We start from the raw sequence: 21,900 nt of genomic DNA, 5'->3' as shown, positions 1-21,900 counted from the left end.
GACTCAAGAGGTCTGAGTCTGGCCCTAAACCACGGAGTATAAAGGACCTCGTGATAAGCCAAAAACCCCCTTACTTGAATAAGGAGGGTACCATCAGTCAGATAGAAATGATGCCAGGGGGCCAATTAGCCATTTCAGAGGAAGTAAGTTCCCCACCTGTTCAGGAACGCCAAGAGGAACTGTCCCACCCCAAAGAACCAGGGGTCATTAAATCATTATCTCCCGTCGCACCAGACCCAACGTCCACAAAAGATATAGACTTAGCACGAACAGAAAAACCAATAGAAGGGCCTAAGAGGGAACTCATCAGTCTCACTGACCTGGACATGTCTGAATCGGAGTGACAAAACGAAGAGTCTGGGGAGGAAGGGGGACAAACACTGTGCGACAGCTCAAACAGTGATGAGGAGGGGGACTTGGTGACAGAAGGGGAAAGAGAGATGATCACCATAAGTCAGTTAACGGGGGGGACTATGTATCGGGTGTCTGTGGTAGTCCAGGGTCAAAGAGTCGATGCTGTTGTGGACACAGCAGCTCAGGTTACCCTGATTTCAGAGGAAACGTACAAGAGTTTAAAGGAGCCACCTCCTATCCTTAAAGAGGTGGTGATGGACACTACAGAGAAGGGCCTACAAATGAATGGTTTTGTTGCTGGGCCTTTTCGTATTAAGTTGGGGAAACAAGAATTCACATGGGACATATATGTAGCACCAATTGGGGATCAGATGCTATTGGGGATAGACTTCTTAAGGAAGTAGGGCATCTCACTTGACCTACATAGGCATCAATTGTCCATTCGCGGAGAGGTCATCCAAATGTCATGGGGTCAGGCCAGTTCATTGCCCCAAACAACTGAGGTACAGGCGGGAAAAAAACACACAATCCCAGCAAATTCAGTTCAAAGAGTAATGGGGGTGTTGGCCAAAACCATGGGCCGAGAATACATCATTGAGGCAAAGGCTGAGGGCCGTCGGCTCATACCCAGAACCTTACATGATGTAGGTCAAGATCCGGTGTTGTGTCTAATCAACCTCACTAGCAGTCCCCTGGTTATCTCAAAGGGTGACTTACTAGCCCAAGCTCAGGAAGCCGACGTGGGGGAGCCCCCGGGCCCTAAAGTGTGCAAGATCGGGGTTGCTGCAGATGTTCATGAAAAGTCGTTGCCCTAACACTTACAAGACATGTTCACTAGGTCCTGTAAGGATTTGTCCAAAGGTGAGGAGGAGACCTTGTGTTCCCTGTTATAGGAATTTCAGGATGTCTTTGCTAGCAGTGACTTAGACCTGGGCCATTTCACGGCCTTGGAACATGGCATTGACACCGGGAATCACCCCTATTAAACAGCGAATGCGGTGTACACCCTTAGGTTTTGCCCAAGAAGAGGAGGCTCATTTGGAAAAAAATGTTACAGTCTGGGGTAATTCAGCCATCCGTATCTGAGTGGGATTGCAGTGGCCCAGTCCTCATACGGAAGAGAGATGGTAGCATTAGGTTGTGTTTGGACTATAGGAGGGTCAATGGGGCCTGTTCCCGCCAAATATTTGCACTCCCCTTAGTAGAAGAGTGCCTAGACATCCTAGCAGGAAATGTGTGGTACTCCAAGTTGGATGCCAATTCGGCGTATTGGCAAGTCAAAATAAAAGAGGAGGACCGGCCAAAAACGGCTTTTATCACTAAATATGGGCTGTTTGAGTTTGCACGCATGGTTTTTGGGTTATGCAATGCCGCAGCCACATACGCCAGGGTTATAAGCCTGGTACTCCGGGGGTTAACATGGCGGGTAGTGTTGGCTTTCTTGGATGATATATTAGTCTTGGGAAGGGATTTTGGGGATCACTTGGCAAACCCAAGGGTGGTATTTGAAAAGTTTAGGACGTACGGGCTCAAACTAAAACCCAGGAAGTGCGATTTTTAGGAAAAAGGTAGAATTTTTAGGGAGGGTGGTAGGGACCGAAGGGATGGAAAGTGGCCCGGGATATGTAAAAGATGTAAAAAACTGGCCAAAACCCCGGAACTCAAAGGAAGTGGAAAGGTTCTTGGGGTTCGCAAATTATCACAGGGCCTTTATAAAAGACTATACTAATATAGCTTTACCCCTTCAAGTCTTAACCGGAAAACGCCCCTATTCCTGGGGAAACGAGTAACAACAGTCTTTCGACAGACTTAGGGAAGCCATGGTGTCAGCCCCTGTCCTGTCATTGCCCAATGCAACTGATCCTTTTATCTTAGACACGGATGCCTCCGACAAGGCTATTGTGGCTGAATTATTGCAGGTTCAGGGGGGACAGGAACGGGCCCCTTCCTATGCTAGCTTTACCCTCACGCCAGAACAGCAGAAATACTGTACTACCAGAAAGGAGCTGTTGGCCATTGTCAGGTTCACTAGGCTATTCAGACATTACTTGCTTGGGCGGCGATTTACGGTTCGAACCGATCATAGAAGCCTCACTTGGTTAACCAATTTCAAGGAACCCCAGGGACAATTAGCCCGGTGGCTGGAAGAAATCAGTCAGTTTGATATGAAAATCAAACACCGGCCAGGGGCTAAACATCCTTATGCAGACGCTTTATCTCGGTTGCCTCAAATTGGCCCCTGTCTAGAGTTCCAAGTAGACAAGGTTCTAGCAGATTTGCCCTGTGGGGACAGTTCGCAGAAAATGTCAATGATACGACACCCTTGGTCAAGAGACCCTATGGTAGTACACAACCATGATACACACGAGAACCAGTGGTGCAAGTATCCCGGGTATCAGTGTCTAAGATGGGGGACGAATTTGCCATATGGTCAGAAGGGGAGGGTGACATTTGGTTGCAGGAAATAGGAGGGGACCTGGGGTGAATTTGGGATACAGTCAGGAGGAATTAAAAGAAAATCAAAGTAAGGACCTGGAATTAAAATGGGTGGTTCAATGGAGAAAAACAAGGGGGAACCAAGTACTACTGGTTAAATCGGGAATTATTTGTCCTAAGGGGGGATAATATCCTGTACAAGAAAGGGTCTACCGGAGATTCAAACAGGGTGGTCATCCTTCAAGTATCACGAAAGAAGCTTATGGAGTTGTGTCATGATATTCCTGCAGCGGGCCACCAAGAGGGGGGGGGGGGGACCGAACATACCAAAGGATCAAGTCAATGTATTATTAGAGAGGGATGAAAAAGGAGATTGAACAGTATGTAGCAAGTTGTGCCCTGTGTAGCAAAAACAAAAAGGCTACACGTCCAAACCGTCACCCTATGGTAAAACATCATGCCGGGGAACCAATTGAAAGGGTTCATTTAGATTTTGTGGGGCCCCTCCCCAAAACCGAACGAGGAAATGAACATATCCTCATGATGATCGATCAGTTTACCAAATGGGTGGAATGTATCCCTCTTCCCGCCCAGGGCGCTGAATTAAGGAGTCCCTTTCAAGTATTCACTGATCAGGGGAGGAACTTTGAATCCCATCTGTTTAAAGCCATGTGTGACCTGCTTCAAATACACAAGAGTAGAACCACCCCATACCGCCCGTCCTCCAATGGTCAAGAAGAGCGTTGCAATCGAACGCTGATGGCTTCAGTGCGATGCTTTGTGGGAAAAAATCAAATGTCCTGGGATCTATTCCTTCCGCAATTGGCTGGTGTGTTCCGTGCGTCAGTCAGTAAAAGGTTTACTCCTAATCATCTCAATGTTGACCTAGAGGAAGCCATCCACGGGGCACATCATGAGCTGGCCAGGGCCAATCTAAAAACGGAACAAGAACGCCTCAAAAGGGATTACGATCTCAAGGTGGTGATCAAAAGGTTTAAAGTGGGGAATCTAGTGTATCAATTGGATACGGCCACCATCAAGGGTAAATGTCGAAAATTGACTCCATCCTGGAAGGGCCCTGGGGTGGTGGTGGAAAGTCTCATTCCATACCTTTACAGGGTCAAAATGAAAACAGCAATGGTAGTGGCCCTTCATGATCGGATTAAGTTGTGTAAGGACAGGGAAGTCCCAAATTGGTGTAAAAAACTACAAGCCCAAGTAATAAGTAAAAATTGGAAGGAAATAGAGGAGTTGGAACCCAAGGGAAAAAGGGGGTAAGAACATTTATTGCTCATGCCGGGGACCAAATGATGGGGGTCTGATGATCAGGTGTGACGAATGCAGGGAATGGTTCCATGGACGATGTGTGAACATCACTCCTGGGGAGGCTGACGGAATGGACGCCTATCAATGTCCTGTATGTTCGGTCTCCACAGGAGTGCACGTGTCTAGGATCTCCCTGCACTCTAAGGTAAATTTATTTCAGATGAACAATAAACAGAACAACACCCCAGGAGATGAAAGCCAGCCATCCTCTCCAATGCAGTCCTCCGTCACGAAAGTGGTGGAGGAACTGGTGGTTATTGAGCCAGAGGAGAAGCTGAGACAGCTGGACCCTGAGGTACAGGGGAGCCCTGGGGCTTCGTTTGAGGTAGGTGAGGGGTCAGAAGGGGTGTCTGAGAGCGCCACTGAGGGTGAGGTGAAAGGGAGGTGGGGAAAAATAAGAAAAAGAGAAAGAGCAGAAGCAGGCCAGACAAAAGGAGGAGAACTGCCAGACGAAAGGCCAGGGCAGTGGCCTCACCTCTCCAGACAGCCTCACCTCAGCGGGTCCAGGTGGAGGCCCAGGGTCACGGTGTGTGTCGGAACCAGTCTGGCTCCCCAGCTCACAGTGAGGTGGCAACATCTCACTTTGGAGGGCAGGGTGGATCAGTTGGCACTGGATTGTCTTGTCCAGTGTCTGGCTGTGAAGCTCGGGGACCAGGCCTGGAAGGGCACATACCAGCGGAGCATGTGGCCGAGGTGTTCCGGGACCTGGGTGTTTCAGATCCAGGGTTAACCCGAGTGCGCCTCACTTCGTTGAGCACACTCTTCCGGGCCCTAGGGGATTCCGCTGTGGGGAAGCCCATCCACTGGGTTATAAGCCAACTGGAGACTGTGGGGCTGACTCCAGAGGACCTCAGTGCTGAGTGGGGAGCCATGGCAGCAGTGTGCCAATTGGCATAGTGGGAGGTTCCGCCAACTTTCACGCTGTCGCCAATCAACTCACCTGCAGGTGGAGTTAATGGCTCTTTTACAGGGGCATCAGCGCCGGGCCTTTCTGGGGGAAGTCCACCTCAGCTCCAGTGAGCCTTCCAAGGCGAGCTCCTCTAGTGAGCAGGGGAGTCCACAAGCCAAGGCAGGAGTTTTCTGCCGGCTGGGGGCTCCGGTTTGCACACAGGGGCTCCCATGCCTTTCTGACAGGTTGGGGTGTTCAGTTCCACGGGCACTCCCCACGGCCCGTTCCCTCCCTCATGTCTCTCCCTATCCGACATGTACCCTCCCTCATGTCCCTTCCGTGTCCCAGACCAAGCCGGTCAGGATCCGTCTGGAGAGCGATGCCCCTTACTTTCCCCCACCAAATGCGCGGCATGGCCACCCTCATTACCTGTATGAGGTGACAAAGGTGGTGGGAACAGTGAGGGCAACCTCTCCAAGGGAGATTATACGGGTGGCCCACCTCAATGGTAGCCGTCTGTACGGAGTTAACCCTTAGGCGGGCAGCTCTAGTTGTAAATAGTGACATCAGGGCCCGTTGGCCATTTATAAATGAATTTACAGCCCGTTGGCTTCCAAATTATTTTAGTTATAGCCAGTTGGCTCCTATATAGCTAGTTAATAAAATTAACGGCCCGTTGGCCAAGATGAAATAATGTATATATGTATCATCCTGGGGTGTGTGTCAGAGGTGTCGGAGATAGGGGGTACCACCTGTTGTTCAATTTCCAAGGGGGCTGGGATGCTGTGCGGGTCCATTGTATTTCTAATTTAAGGGTCCCATACTTATATCCCACCAGAATAGAGTCTTTTGTTTTTTTCTCCGAGGGTTACTCCTTTTATATAAAGTCGGGGGGTGTAGTACATCGGGGTCGTCGGTGGTGCTCCACTGACGGAGGAGACAGATCCGGAAGACGTAAGAACCTCGTTTTGGATCTGTCAGTCGAAACCTAGAGCCAAAAACCAGTACAAGCAACGCTGATTCTGGACGACTAATCATACGAGTAAGACGAATACTTGCAAGAGATCGCCACGGTAAGTTTTGAGAAAGCTTACATGCCTTTAAATAACTTTAACATTGAACATCACTTTTCAATACCAAAAGCAGGTTCATCATTCTATGCAAGCCTTCAGGGCGGTGAATAACGCCAGTGAGTCTTTCATAATATGTGGTGCCATTTAACATAGCAAGTTGTGCTGAGTATGCTCTTTCATTTGTTAAAACATCTCCTCCAAAGACTTTCTTCTTTATAACGGAGGGATTTTCATCATCAGTTCTTGGTATGCAATTAGCATGGATATGCTCTAGAATAGTTATCATATCTTCAGATTTGATCTCACTCTTATCTAACATGTCGAGAATTGCAAAGTTTGATTTTCCAGAAAGTTCATTTAAATGAGGGTGCGGAATGAATTTGGGCAAGCAGCCTTTATATTTTTTCAAGCAGCCAACATATTTTACAAGCACATTCATGATATGAAACATGAAATTTTGGTCCAATTTACTGCAGTCATTCAGATTTGGAATGAATGTACTGTTGTCAACAGAAGAAGTGTCGGAAAATGGAGCTGTATCATCTAAAGTTGGATTTAAAACTCTCTTTTGTAAACCTACTAACAAAAACCAGTGCCAGCTCTTTCTTCTCCTATCAATACTCATTTGCGAGGAACCTCGGTTTAAATCAACTAGAACAAACCCGCGAAATCGCGGGCATTCAGAGCGTAGTTTAAAGTAGGTAAAGTGTTGTTGGAAGAATTTTGTAAAATATTGAATGACTGGAGAATTTCAGCAAAAGTGTCATAGGTTATTGGGGACAGGGAAATGTTTTTTTTATCCCTCCTCCCTTATTTCCAAAATTCCCAATTTTTGGTTTTCTATCAATTTCAATATGAACATACCTTTCTCGTTTCAATTGTTTTACATCGTCATTTCGGGGCGCTTTAAAGCTGAGTATGCGGTATGGGCTTTGCTTGTTGTTGAAGGCCGTACGGTGACCTATAGTTGTTAATTTCTGTGTCATTTTGGTCTCTTGTGGAGAGTTGTCTCCACATGGCAATCATACCTCATCTCCTTTTTTTTTGTAATCAATAAATTTTGTAAAAGATTTAATGACTGGAGAATTTCAGAAAAGGTATCAAAAGTTCACATGAATAATTTTAACGCTTATCTGGATATTATTAACATTCATTGGTCTCTTGTGGAGAGTTGTCTCAAGATGGCACATCTTTTTTTTGTAATCAATGAATTTTATAAAAGATTTAATGCCTGGAGAATTTCAAAAAAGGTATCAAAAGTTCACATGAATAATTTTAGCGCTTATCTGGATATTATGAACATTCATTACTATATAAATAAAGTGTATTTACTTTCAATTCTAAGTTTACTAATCGATCCATGGTGGTCATTGATATAGTATACAGACCCTCTATTTAATAAACTCTGTGACCGCCGTGCATAGTAAACTTGAAAATGATAGCAGATAAAATTAAAATACACTTTATTCGTAGTACATGTATGTTCAAAGTATACAAAAACGCAAACCGGAAGTATAATCTGACTTATAATTTTGTCCAATGACGGGACAATATCCGGATGCCTTTTTTCACGTTTTTCTCCCAAAATAACTCAATCTGAATAAGCATATGAATGGATGACAAATGCGACTATGCACTGTACCTATAAGACACAGAGGCGTGTTGATTAATTTATTGTGGAAAGAAGAGAAGCGACACCCAAAATGAGGTCTTCTCGTTTAATAGTATAGATATTATCCCCTTTTATGTCACTTGATTTGTGATCTTGAACCGTACCTGTTTTTTCTAATGAGTCTTTCTCTTTCAACATTAGTTCTCCAATTTTGTCCTTTTGTCTCTGTAACAGCTTCTGCTTCTGTTTTGATGCTGTTGAAGACGATACACACAGTCCCATTTTTGCTAAAGTATCTATTGTCTGTAAAAAACATTATGTTAAGCATGTTAAAGGAAAAGCAAAAACAAGCGACTTGAAATTAACCATGCATATTTATAAAACATACTTAATATCTTTACATGTGTTGGGTTGTACATAATTTTATTTGGGGTCAAAAAAAGAAAGATAAATGCAATTTTGAATAACATTAAAGCTCCTGTGTGACAGGTCTGTTGTGCATGTTCATAGAATTGTTTTAATGTGGATGTTTCTAAATTCTTATTTCAGGTATATGTATATGTATATTCTTATAAATTTGGCAGGAGAATTGGACATTGGACTAAAAAACTTATTGTTTTAATTATAAATAAATACAAATGTATATTGACCGACCAAAAAAAACAACTGACAAAAATCATTTGTAACTTATTTCAAAATGGAATATTAAAGATTAAAGTGTACATGTATACCTCATCAGTTGTGCCACCTCTATCTAGAATCTGTGCCAATATGTATTGTATTGTTGACATTTGATGGTTTCTGAATTTAAGAACCATAGCTGCTGTAATCACAGATCCCAACATTGAACCTTTAACAGCATTTTGTAAGATACCATGAAGTACCGGGGCTTTTTTCTGGATTTCACTGTTTAAATTTTCCATGGAAAATGTGGCAATATGGTCACTGCTACAATTACGTAGTGATGATGCATCTTTTCTAGCACATAAAATGTTACATTCCTTATTTACTTCATTGAAAATTGATTTATTGACAGATTCCTTCAACGATGATTTGTAAATAATTCTACCAATTCTGTCCTTTGAACTGTCATGAGATATGTTTTGACAATTCTTTGTTAATTACCAGGTGAAATAATTCTGCTCTTATTTTTTCACTTCCTGAAGTTCCTGTATAATACCTACAAATGTTATATCATATCTTAGCTGCATGTATACCTAATACATAAAAGTTCAGTGTACTGCCACTACATCCATGTGTATTATTTGCATAATTATAAGAATTAATGTATGGAATTGCCACCTTTCTATTTTTATTCTTAGTTATATTGCCCTCTATGCAAATGATACATCAATATGTACATGCATGTCCTCAGTTCTTGTTATTAGGTTGCGGTCTTAAAGATGTGCATGTAAACCTCCCCTTTTCTTCACTTGACAATTCTTATCTCAAATCTCCTTTTATTCATTTGACACTTATTAAGGTGGTACCCAACACTTTCACCAAAATTAAGTTGGCTCGTTTAATTTTCATAAAATTTTGTCAAATTATTTACTTTGCCCCTTTAACAAGAATGTACAAATTTCAAAAATTTTGAACTAACTGTTTTGTCAGAAAAAGTACACTTTTTATATAGCAGTTTGACAAACACCCATTTTGATCATTGAGAAGCTTAATATTCCTTTTACAACACAACGTTATTAAAACGTATAGCTGACTTTACAGAGTTATCTCCCTGTTGTGTTAGGTACCACCTTAAGATAATGTATTTTGATGTACACTTAAATTAATTAGAGCTTAATTCAGTTGAAGTAACTTGTTTTTTTGGGGGGGAGGGGGGTTCTGTCTTACAAAGGTATATTTTTAATCCATATCTCCTTTTATTCATTGGACGCTTAATAAAATAAATGTATTTTGATGATACTTTTGTCATGCACATGTATGTACATACAAAATGAACATTAATTAGAGCTTTATCCAGTTTTGCTTATTTGTCTTGGATTGCTGTCTTAAAGAGGTATTCACCCATCACCTTGTATGCATTTGATGCCTAATTTGATATACATATACATGTATATGTTTATGTCTTTTTATGGAAAATATATCTTAATTGAGGCTTAAATCAGTATAACTGTATTGCGAAGACAAACTTTCAGGTAAAATAAGACATCCTCCCCATATTGGTATTTTATTTTATAAGGACAAAGACAAACACATGCATGTTATCTATTTACATCATATCCTGTTTGTAACTACTGTCAGTATGATCAGATAACAGTAGCAAAACACTAACCTTTGCTTTGCCAGGAGAAAATAAGCTGACACTGACTCTCTTTCTTTTTTTTTCCTTCCCTTCGTCCATTTCTCCTGCAACTGATAAGTCCAGTTTCGGTAAAAGGGTTCGAGTTTAGGTCGGAGTGAATAGGAGTGGTTTTTTAACTCTTCTTGGTGTTGGGGAATTAAACCACGGACGTTTAACCTGCTGACTTGTCAATGGCTTATCAGTTGACAAACATGATGATGGCAGAGATGAACCCGGTGTTCGTGGTTGAGCGATACCTGTATCAAGATACTTTGCTCTTAGAAGCTTCATTAAATCTAGTTTTTCGTTTCTGAGGGTTTCCACTCGGTGGCAAATGTCAAAATCTATTTTGGACAACTTGCAATTGTTCAATTTCGTAAAACAAAAACCACAAATATAAGATGACATCTCATCGTTTACACGAGGAATATACCCCAGAACTTCAATTAGCTGATCAATTACTTTAAACGTTTCACTGAATATTGTTCTTCTATTGTTTTGTTTTGTTTTTTTTTGGGGGGGGGGGGGGGGGTAGAGAATCGTGTCGAAATCTGCAGGTCGCCATGTTTGTTTACATTTTATCATTTACACGTGTTCGTCGTAAGACGCTTTTTGATTGGATGCAGCCAGTTACGACTGCGACCAATCAAAATGATATTCTTGTGGTTAACAAAATCTGGCTCAATCCGACAAGAGTGAAGAGAGCGGGAGTGGATCGTAACCCTTGGCTAGCGAAGATGCAGTTATACAAGGGGGTAACCTTTCTGGTTTTTTTAACATAGGTCGAGGCTGCCGACATGGTGATCCGCTTTCACCCTATTAGTGGAAGATATTAGCAAGCTAAATCAAGGGAATTGTGCAAATGATGATACAAGCATGAAAATTAGCACGAAGCATCATTATTATATACTTTAAAAAAAAAAAAGAAAATTTCATTTTTTCAAGATGGCCACCACCTTTTCTAAAATGGCTGTTTTTTCCAGATTGAAATACTTATTTTTCTTGAAAACGTTTTATTTTACCTTCTTGGAGTAAAACATATCATCAGGTTTGGTGGATACCTTCTTTATATGTGACGTATTTACTAGAAATAAATATTTTACATGTTTTGGTTGTGCGCATGCGTGTAATTGTACCAAATTCACCAAAAAATTTGAACTATTTATTATAATCTTAGCGCTTTTGAAATTTTAATGATGTTATGAGTTTGTTAGATGACATTTTTTGAGGTTATGAATAACATGCGTTTAACAATTTCACGCATGCACAATCTATTTATAAATAAAGAACAAATTATACGAACTATAAGAACTCTATGTTGGAAATCGTAGTTTATCTAACAGATGCGGATTTGAATTTCTGAAACATATCTTGATTGACGTTCATTCCTCTACGCATCTAGGCTCTTCTGTTCGAGTATAAAGTGTTACTTCTTTGATGCCACTGTTTGGAAACATGCCCTTTCAGTTGCAATGATCAAGCATTCGATGGATTAGGAGAAAAAAGTTGTCAACTTTCATAATATTGGGCAAACATTAATTATAGCTACAGATACACTCTTTGGTACTGGCTAAGCAATTTCAGTTGGAATGGCCAGATTTGTACGAAGAACATAAGTTTATCGTCATGTTTGGTGGATTTCAAATTAAAATGGCTTGTTTTAAAATTCTGAGTGATACATTGCATGATATTGGATGGACATGTGCCCTCACGGAAGCCGATATTGCAACACCTAAAATGGCAGATGCTTTTCATGTATGTTCAAATGTAATTGAGAATAGGCACGCGCATCAGATAACTGCATATGGTTTGCTTGTGATGATAAAGCCAGCCATTATGAAAGCGTAAACAGGAAAATAAAGTTCATGACTCTGTGACGTTCAAGTATGTGATCAAAGGGTGTAAGGAAAAAGAGTCATATCGACCACAGTTTATTTTTTTGGGGGTCAATTATGAAATGTGTCTTCGGTAATACGCTCCTTTCACGAGTCAGATATCGTACTTTACAAACATTCCATATTAATCATGATACCAATCTTGGTCTTGATCGTGTAAACTATGCTCGATGGTTAGGATATGGCCTCCCTTCATGAACATCACCCACAGGTGGCAATGCAATTTGAAAATGGTAATTTTTACTGTACGTAAGACCAGTAAGTTGATTTCTTATATTACAATTGTTTAGGCACAATCACAGAATAATGAGTCGTGAACGACGATGTTGGCACCAAGAAGTCAGTAGACTGGTTGATGAATTTGAAAGATTTAGTGGTTTGAATCATTCTACAATAGATGAACGACGTCATGAAGACTCTCCGAAAACACAAAAGGATTTCTTCGAAAAACTTGAAAGGTTTTCTAAAGTGATGAACTAGTTTGGAAATCCATTACTACTAGAAGAGTCGTCAGATTTATACAAAATTTACACCTTTAAGGAAATTGTTGATTCAGAAGTAGATAAGATATGTATATAAACTCCAAGATATTGGTTCCAAACAGTACAATCTTTTGAAGCAAATGCGAAACGAAAAAGAATCTGCTTTTTTTTAACCAGATGAAAAAGAACGTTGCCATATAAAAGCTGTAAAATGAAAATGGAAACTTCTTTGTGAAATAAACAATGCTAGAAAACCTAAACACTCTTTTCTAGACTTTTCAATTCTTCTTTAGTCATGAAAACTAAACTGCTCCTCCGTCTTTGTGTCCGGATCTGGTATTAAATCGCAGCAAATGGGTATACTTGAAACATTCTGCGATTAGCCATCAACTGATCCAAATTCTGACGCATTTATCGTTGGTGGGGCAGCAATGGTTAATGTATTGCCACCACTTGAAGCAAATATATGTTATGATTATGCAAATGATATCATACTGCTTTACATAAAATCTTTCTCCGATTAGTATCCAAGAGTAGACATCGATTTGATGTTTACTTAATTATTTATTTAAAGGCTGGGACGAAACCAAAACTCAAAGTACTGGTGCTAGACAGAAAGTCCCCCTTGTAACCATGACAAAGCAGGTGCACGATTGATTGTGCATGCTATGCATGCTGCTGAAAATGGTTGTAAAAAAGTAATTTTAAGTATTACTACATATATATAGTAGTATTAGGAATTGCAGAACTCGCAAGATTAGGTGTGGACAAATCGTGGATAGGTTTTTGAAGGAAAAAAGACTTTCGATGGCTTCCTGTACATGTCATATCAAATGCGTTTGGTCCTCGTGTAGCAGCTTTCCCTATCTTCCAAGCATTTAGTGGGTAATACTATGTCAGCATTTCTTTGGAGAGTGTAGAGGTCAGCTTGGCCGACATTGGACGTATTCTGAGATGTAACGGATGTTTTTGTCTGATTTGGTATGAAGACACAGACATGGGCATCATAGAAAAATTTGTTTGCATGATGTTAAAAAAAAACATCACCGTTTGCTATTAAGGAGGCACAATTAAAGTCGTTTGCAAGGAAGCAGCGGCCTTATGATGCTATTCCGCCTACCAAAAAATCATTATCATAACCTGTGGAAGACGGAATAGCAAAATAAGGCCGCTGCTTTCTTGCAAACGATTTCTTCTGTAATATTCTGGAGCACATCAAAAGAGAAGCATATCAAGTTGAACATGTTTGAGCTCGTCCTGATTTATGCATTCGACAGGTTCATGTACCAAGCCATGAAGACAGGAGTTGGGTTAAAGAAAAAAACCAATGACATTTGGAAACCAAGTTGAATTCTTTGGTGGCCGCTGATCCTCGTGTCATGATTTTTGGAAATGCGGATGTAAGAAATTCAGCTGTGTTGGTTACTGTAAATGCTACCGTTCTGACTTTCTGTGTACAGGTGTGTGTATTTATAACTAATTATAAGATAAGTCTTTCTAAACAAGCTATGGTCTGCATTTGAACATAACAAATTCAGTGATATCTCTTATCAAGTTGATAGAAATGATAAAATTGACATTTTCTACGTTTTGCCGCCATTTCGGGACCGGAAGTCAAGTTTTATTCATGTTTTTTTGTACTTTAGGAACTGTAATTTAAATTTTATCAAAACTTGCATTGGATTATACCTATTACACAGCTTTCGAAATGTAATCATTTGGATATGACGCCATTTGCAAAATGAGCGGTCGCCATCTTGGAAAAATGATTTTTTTGTATGGCCAGCAGCTGATTTTTTTTTAATTATCATTTAGTCCACCCATATACCAAATTTCGTGCTTGTATCACAATTTTAACAATTATGTCCATAATATCTCCCACTAATCTTTTCGTCCTTTGTGCTGAGATTCTTGCACTAACGATAAGAGGAAATAATGAAATTAGTGGTATTGAAGTTACTCAAGTTGAGCATAAGTTGTCACAGTTTGCTGATGACACTTCATTGATTTTATATGGTAGTGAAAGATCTTTATATGAATCCTTATCTGAATTGGACTGGTTTGCAAAAATATCTGGTTTAAATATAAATTTTGAGAAAACACAAGTAATTTGGTTTGGAAGTAAAAAGTATAGCAAGGAAATTTTATGTCCTGACGTTAACCTTTCATGGGGTGAGACAACTTTTAAACTACTGGGGATAAATTTTGATGTGGACTTAGACAATATTGTCCACATCAACTATAATGATAAAATTATACAGATTAAGAACATAATAAAACAGTGGTAAAAAAAACCTTACAGTAATAGGTAGAACAACTGTGATAAAAACTCTTGTTTTACCTATTTTAAACCACCTTATTATTTCTTTGCCTAATCCTTTAAACAGTGTATTCCAAAAAATTAATGACATTTGTTATTCGTTTGTAAGGAATTCTCCTATTCATAGAGTGAAGAAGGACGTATTGATTAAAAAATATTTGGAGGGAGGGTTAAAAATGATAGATATAGTTTTACCATGGCACTAAAATCATCATGGATAAGAAGGATTTTTCAGAGAGATAATAAGTGGCAAAGTATTTTAATGTCAGATATTGATAAAAATAAACTTTTTAATTGTGGTGTTCAGTATATCAAACAAGCTAGTTTATATATCAAAAACAGTTTTTTGGACAGATGTATTCAGAGCATGGGAAATGATTACAGATAAAGAAAGAAATATGGACTATGAATATTTTTTATCAAGTCCTATTTGGTTTAACAACAGGATCAGAATTGGTAATAAACCTTTAATCAACTTTGGTTTAATCATGGTTTACAATATGTTAATGATGTAATAAATGAAAATGGTTTTATTTCATTAGAATTGTTACAGCAATGTTATGATGTCAATGTAATTTTTTGAAATTACATGAGTGTTATTTTTGCTATTAAAAAAGCAGCAAATAATTACAAAAAAGGTTCATAAAAGTTATGTTGTCCATTTATTCCAGCTTGCTTACAAGTCTTTTTTAAAAGTAGAAAAGGTACTAAAGATATGTACAAAATACTCATAAGTAACAAGGTGACTCAAACAGGACAACTGAAGTGGAGTGAAATATTAGGTGAAGATCTCATTTGGAAACATATATTCAAACTACCTTTTACAGTCACTGTCAATACAAAACTACAGTGGCTTCGGTACAGAATCAACCATAGAATTCTTGCCACAAATAAATTTTTATGTAAAATCAAACTTATCGATAACCCTCTATGTACTTTTTGTAAATTAGAAGATGAAACCATTGAACATATTGTGTGGAATTGTGAGATTATCCAATTTTTTTTACAAGATATAGATTATTGGTTCTTATCTGGTGGGGTAAGCCTGCCATTGAATAAGTTGAATTTCATTTTTGGAGATATATCAAAAGTTCGAAAAGGTGACCCATATAATTTGATTTTTCTATACATGAAACAATATATATACAACAGTAGATGCTTTTCAAAAGATCTTTTAGTCAGTGCCATTAAAGAAAAGTTAAAATATATGTAAAAAGAAAAAATAATGGCAGTCAAAAATAAGAGACAAAAATACTTTGATACCATGTGGAATGCATTTAAAGTATTATTTTTATAATTCAATTTGTCATTTATTTTTTTACAATCTATATTTATTGTCAAAACTAACATAGAATATTATTGTATCTAATAGCACAATTTATTATGAAATGAAAATCTTACGGGATATTTTTAAACCTCTTTCTTTTTTTTTTCTCTTTTTTTTTATAAAATTCTTTACAATTCTCAAGTGCCACACAGTGGTACATAAACATTTAACTCTAATTATATTTTCTTCTGTACTTTTTTGCTTCTTTTTTCTCATATAAATAGAAAAATCGAATTTACAACAATGTTTATTGTCATAAAAAAAATATATATTCAAATCTATCTTTAATAATTTTTTTTTTTTTTTTGTTTTTTTTTTTTTTAACGTAATAATATCTTTATTGCATATTTGCTGTAACAATTTACTAAGTTTACAGCTTGTAACTTAGTATCCCTCATGTTAGTTTACCTAATAGTTTAGGGAAGCACTATTTGGTAAGATATAACTAATTTATAATATTAGTATCTATAGTACAATTGATTTCACAATTATATATTAAAATAAATATTGTGAATACACATACAGATCTTTGTTAAATAATTTCCTTCCCTATTTTTATACATTAACTTTTCCGGAATCTTTTCCGTTATCGATTTTATCAAATGATCCGTATTCCATTGAAATACCATATCTTTAATATTACTGTATGTATGTTTGATGTGTTGTAGTTGTTGTAAATCTTGAAAATAATAAAAATAAAAAATAAATCTTTTTAACAACTAACTGACAAATTCTTCAAGTATTTTTTTTTTGTACAGAAGGACTTCAATCTAACCAAAAAATTGGCATGAATCTATTCAATTTGTAATTTTAACATCTTGTTTCGCAAAAAAAAAAACGCAGAGTTCCTCACAAAAAAGACTATAAATTATACAATTATGGATTTCTTGTTTTGGTTAACGTTGCAGAAAGTTGCCAAATAATGGCAACAGAAGTATTCCGCTTTTCGAAATTCATAAATCGATTGAGATAAAAAAAAATCATGTTACATTCTTAAACTGAGGGAAACACATCAAATATAAGAGGAGAACAATGGCACAACATAAATACAACACTGAAATGCAACACACACAGTAACGAACTATAAAATGGTGGGTGAAGCTGGTTTTGTGACTAGCCAAACTTTGCGTTTGTCTTGCAATGTGAAATTAAACATGTATGTGACAACATTACATGGCAGGGATACAATACAAATAAATGGGAGAACATACAGGAAAGAGAAACACACAAACATAGCTGTCAAAAGGCATCAGGCTTATTATTTAATACGCCAGTCGCACATTTTAGTCGACATAAGACTCACCAGTGATGCTCAGATAAAAAATATTGAAAGCCGAAACAAGTAAAGCATTGAAGAGCATTGATGATCACAAGTTCCAAAAATGTGTTCAAATACGACTAATGTTGTCTATCTGGGATAAGAAACTCCTTAGTATTTAGACCAATTCATACTTTTGCAAATAGTGAAATAAAAAAAAATACTTCATAATAGGTATAAATGTTGAAACCGAAGTGGTGACTAATTACAGAATAAAGACGAATACATAAAACAACCTGAATCTGCACATAAACAGCCGAACAACGTAAAACAAGAATCAGATTGTATTTTTTTTTTTGGGGGGGGGGGGAGAGGAAACAGGGTATTCATTGGAAACATTTTCAACGTATGGTGACCTATAGTTGTGAATATATTTTTCTCCTTTTAGAAAGCATTGATTCACAAATAAGACAGTGAACTAAAATCAATATAACTATTTAATTTATATTAAAGGCTTTGATACATAAAAGGTAATGTGTCCATGGGTAACAAATGATGCCCCCGCTAGCATTTAACGTTATAAAGGGTCATTCCTCAAGAACTATAAAACTGACGCTACCACAGTTTGTACTTGATCTGAGTTTTGTAGTAATAAGCATTGTGTAAACATTCGAACTCCCTTATTTCATTTTTCATTTGTAAAGGGCCACAACCCTAGAACGGTAAAATGACGCCAGCAAAATTCAAACTTGACCTTGGTTTTGTGTTTTAAGTATTTTGTTTAAGTTTCATTATATATATGGTTGAGGCACACTAAAGTTAGAGAACGGAATCGAGCAAAACATTCAGCAATTGTTTTATTTGTAAAGGGGAGTACATTGGTAATCTAGAACGATAAAACTTACGCCACCAAAATTCAAATTTGATTTTTTATTATAAGCATTGTGTTTAAGTTACATAAGCTTTGCCTGAGACAAAATAAAGGTAGAAAACGAAAACAAAACATCCAGCTACTTTTGCATTTGTAAATGAACTCTAGAATGGTAAAAGTGAAGCCACCAATATTCAAACTAAAGTTAAAGAACAGAAACCAATTGTTTGATGTACGGAGGTACATATAGTAAGGGAAGTGATACTTACAGGAGAACAAAGGTAAAACTTATTACGGTGAGGACATACATTAGCAGTATGAAGACAGAATTGTCATTTTTATATACATTAGATTCATAAAGGTGCTTATAACCCTGTAAGACATTTTAGTTGCTACTGTGAAATTTAGCATGGAAGAAATTTGGTTTTTAACCATTCATATGATATATTATTATCACTGTGACACATTTTTAATTTTAGGTCACTCTTAAAGAACCATTCTGACCTAGGGATTACGTGTGAGGATAACAAGTTTTGGATCCACCACTGCACTGAGAAAGTCATTTTGCGAGTATAATATGGTCACATTTAATTTAATCATGTAAATACTTTCTACAGCACTTTTCTTTATACAATGATTTATTCTAAGAAGAAGCTGACTAGGCTAATTTTAATACTTGCCGCATCCATTTAAACAATTGTGTACTTGTATTTGTAAATCGTAACACTGGGGAGGCTGTAAATTCATCTGGTTTATAGGTGAAATCTCATTCCGTTTTTACTCAAGCTGTAATCTTTTAAAAAGAGTAATAACTCAAAACCTCAAAAGGATGTACTACATTATCATGAAAAAGAACATTTGCGATAGTCTGTCCACTTCCCGTTTGAGGCAAATGCCGATGTGTATAAATACGAAAGAACAACAGTAACGCTGCCACTGATACATCTGCCAAAATTACACTTAATCCCAAATTAACGTTTTTTTTAAATGTGATTTTGCCCACTAACCTTTGCTTTAAATTGAAATGAATATAAAGAAAAAACAAGTTATATGTTCATTTTATTTCAAAAGAGTTGTTCCTTAATTACTATGTATAACCTATCAAATTATTTGATTTTCAAAATCCCCAATTTTTAACAAATAACTTTAAAATGTTAAATATACAGAACCTCGTAATGAACTTATTTGGTTTATCTCTGTATTTCAATAACATCAATATAAGTATATATTCCAAAATTCAGTGATACAAATTCCCACCCTATAACCATTTGTTGTGCCAAAAAAATGTCAATGTAAACCCCCATCCCTTTTTATGCCTCACCTACAATAGTAGAGGGGCATTATATTTTCTGGTCTGTGCCTCCGTTCGGTCCGTTCGTTCGTTCGTCCGTGCGTCCGTTCGTCCTGCTTCAGGTTAAAGTTTTTGGTCAAGGTAGTTTTTGATGTAGTTGAAGTCCAATCTACTTGCACACTTAGTACACATGTTCCCCATGATATGATCTTTCTAATTTTATTGCAGAATTAAAGTTTTTATCCCAATTGCACGGTTCGCTGAACAAAGAAAAAGATAGTGCGAAGCTCAGGTTAAAGTTTTGGTTAAAGTTTTTGGTCAAGGTAGTATTTGATGAAGTTGAAGTCCAATCAACTTGAAACTTAGTACACATGTATCCGTGTACTATGGACACATTCTTGTTGAATAGGTTTTTTTTACGCCAAACAAAGGTCGTTCATTTGGACAAACATGTTCAGCAAACACGAACATCTATGTAACATATTCGACGGTTTATATTGTGCAAACTGTAAACAGTGACGCCCAGATACAAGTACAAAGTTGAAAAGCATCGAGGACCAAAATTTCTAAAAAGTTGTGCCAAAAACGGCCACGGTTTTCTGTTAGGTACCAGAACATCCCTATTATTTAGAATAATTTATACTTTTGCAAACAGTAAATTTTATAAAATGACTATACAAAAGATATACATGATAAAACTGAAGTATTAACTAAATACAGGAAATAACCGAAATACATCATATAACGCGACAAAATGCAACACAAAAAATAGACACATCCGAATAAGTCAAAACCTCAACGCCAAGTGACGTCATATTTGAAATTGTAAAATAGGACAAAAAAATGACGTCACATTTGAATTTATAAAACAGATCATCAAAAAATGAAAATTGACGTCATAGGGAATTATTAAAACCTTCATGGAGTTGGTATTCTTTTATAAGGATTAATCATTTATTATCACATTTATTGCTTAAAATGTTGATTTATTGATCTTAACATTTAAAAGTTCGAAGCAATTGACTAAGAGGGAGCTCATAATGAAGACAAATAGTCGTATTTTTTATTCATGAATCATCTTTTGTATCATATGCAACTGCTTGTACATTTGTAGGCAGATTAGATGATTATTTAATCACATTAGTTTATTGTTTGTTCTATCATTTGTAGCTTAATTTGAATTTTTAGAAGAAATTTTGCGCAAATTGCTGTTAATGTTGTCTTGAATTGTACTTGATTTTTCTCAAACTGTTGAACTGAAATTTATAAAAAAAAACTTTTCTTTAGGCGCAATACCACACATTCACTGACTTCACATCCAGTTGCATACGTTAAAGAGTCGAACGAAATATTCTTTTGAATTTGACAGTCGCGCGAAATTAATACTACATGCCATTGTAGAAAAAAATCTGAGTCATAGACATATATCTTTGGTGTTTCAAAACACATTTCTTTTTATTTGGTGTTTTCGTGGAATATTTTTAAAACTTGAGGTTAAATGGTTTCTAATACTTTTACACATAGAAAAAAGGTTTGAAAATTGATAGTTTTACTAACAGTGATTGTTTATTTAATTTTCTCTACCTCTTACTCGATTTATTCCTTTCTTGGCCTGTGGATTAGATTTAAAAAATTAACGTGTTATACATTTGATCTCAATTGTTAATTGGTCAAAATTTAATTATCACGTTACGTTTTTTTTTGCTTTCTTCTGAATTCCCATTGTGACGAAATGAAAAAGGGAAACCATGCCTGATGACGTTACGTAGAAAGAACACATTTTCCCCCAGGTTATTTGGAAAGATAGATTATGATTTTCTGCGAAGCGTCTAAAATTATTAGAGAAAACAGATTCCACCACCAAATTTCGTTAAATACAATAAAGGCATCAGTAGTATACTGCTGTTTGAAATTCATAAATCGATTCAGAAAAAAACAAATCCGGGTTACAACTAAAACTGAAGAAAACACCTATAAGAGCAAACACTTATACAAGAGATACAAAAAATACCAGAGGGACAGTCAAACTCCTAAATTGAAAATAAACTGACAACGCCATGAACAAAAATGAAATAGACAAACAGACAAACAATAATACACATGACACAACATAGACAATGATAGAAAAATAAAGAATAAGCAACACGAACCCCACAAAAAACTAGTTGTGATCTCAGGTGCTCCGGAAAAGTAAGAGGATCATGCTCCATATGTGGTATCCGTCGTGTTGCTCATGTTACAACGAATCCGGTAGATAGTCTTATTTGGTAGGTCACATTCATGAAATGAAAGGGGGTTGTAGAGGAAAACAAATAGTTCATTATGACAACAAAACAAAGAAACGAAACACTGGAGGAAGTTACTGAAAGAAGATGAAGAAGTTGAATAGCATTGAGGACCAAAAGTGCCAAAAACTTGTGCCCATTGTGGCTAAGGTTATCTGCCTAGGATAAAAACAGCATTA

At 37.3% G+C, this 21,900-nt stretch overlaps 1 pseudogene; it reads right to left on the bottom strand.

Moving 5' to 3' along the window:
* The window catches only part of LOC139526276 (uncharacterized), a 14,118-nt pseudogene extending 3,541 nt beyond the window's left edge, over window positions 1-10,577 (bottom strand).
* Between the last annotated feature and the right edge of the window lie 11,323 nt (window positions 10,578-21,900).

The sequence above is a fragment of the Mytilus edulis genome, chromosome 6 (genome assembly GCF_963676685.1).
Source record: "Mytilus edulis chromosome 6, xbMytEdul2.2, whole genome shotgun sequence".
Taxonomy (NCBI): domain Eukaryota; kingdom Metazoa; phylum Mollusca; class Bivalvia; order Mytilida; family Mytilidae; genus Mytilus; species Mytilus edulis.
Note: the sequence above shows the minus strand (reverse complement) of the source record. Positions and strands in the feature narration are given on the sequence as shown.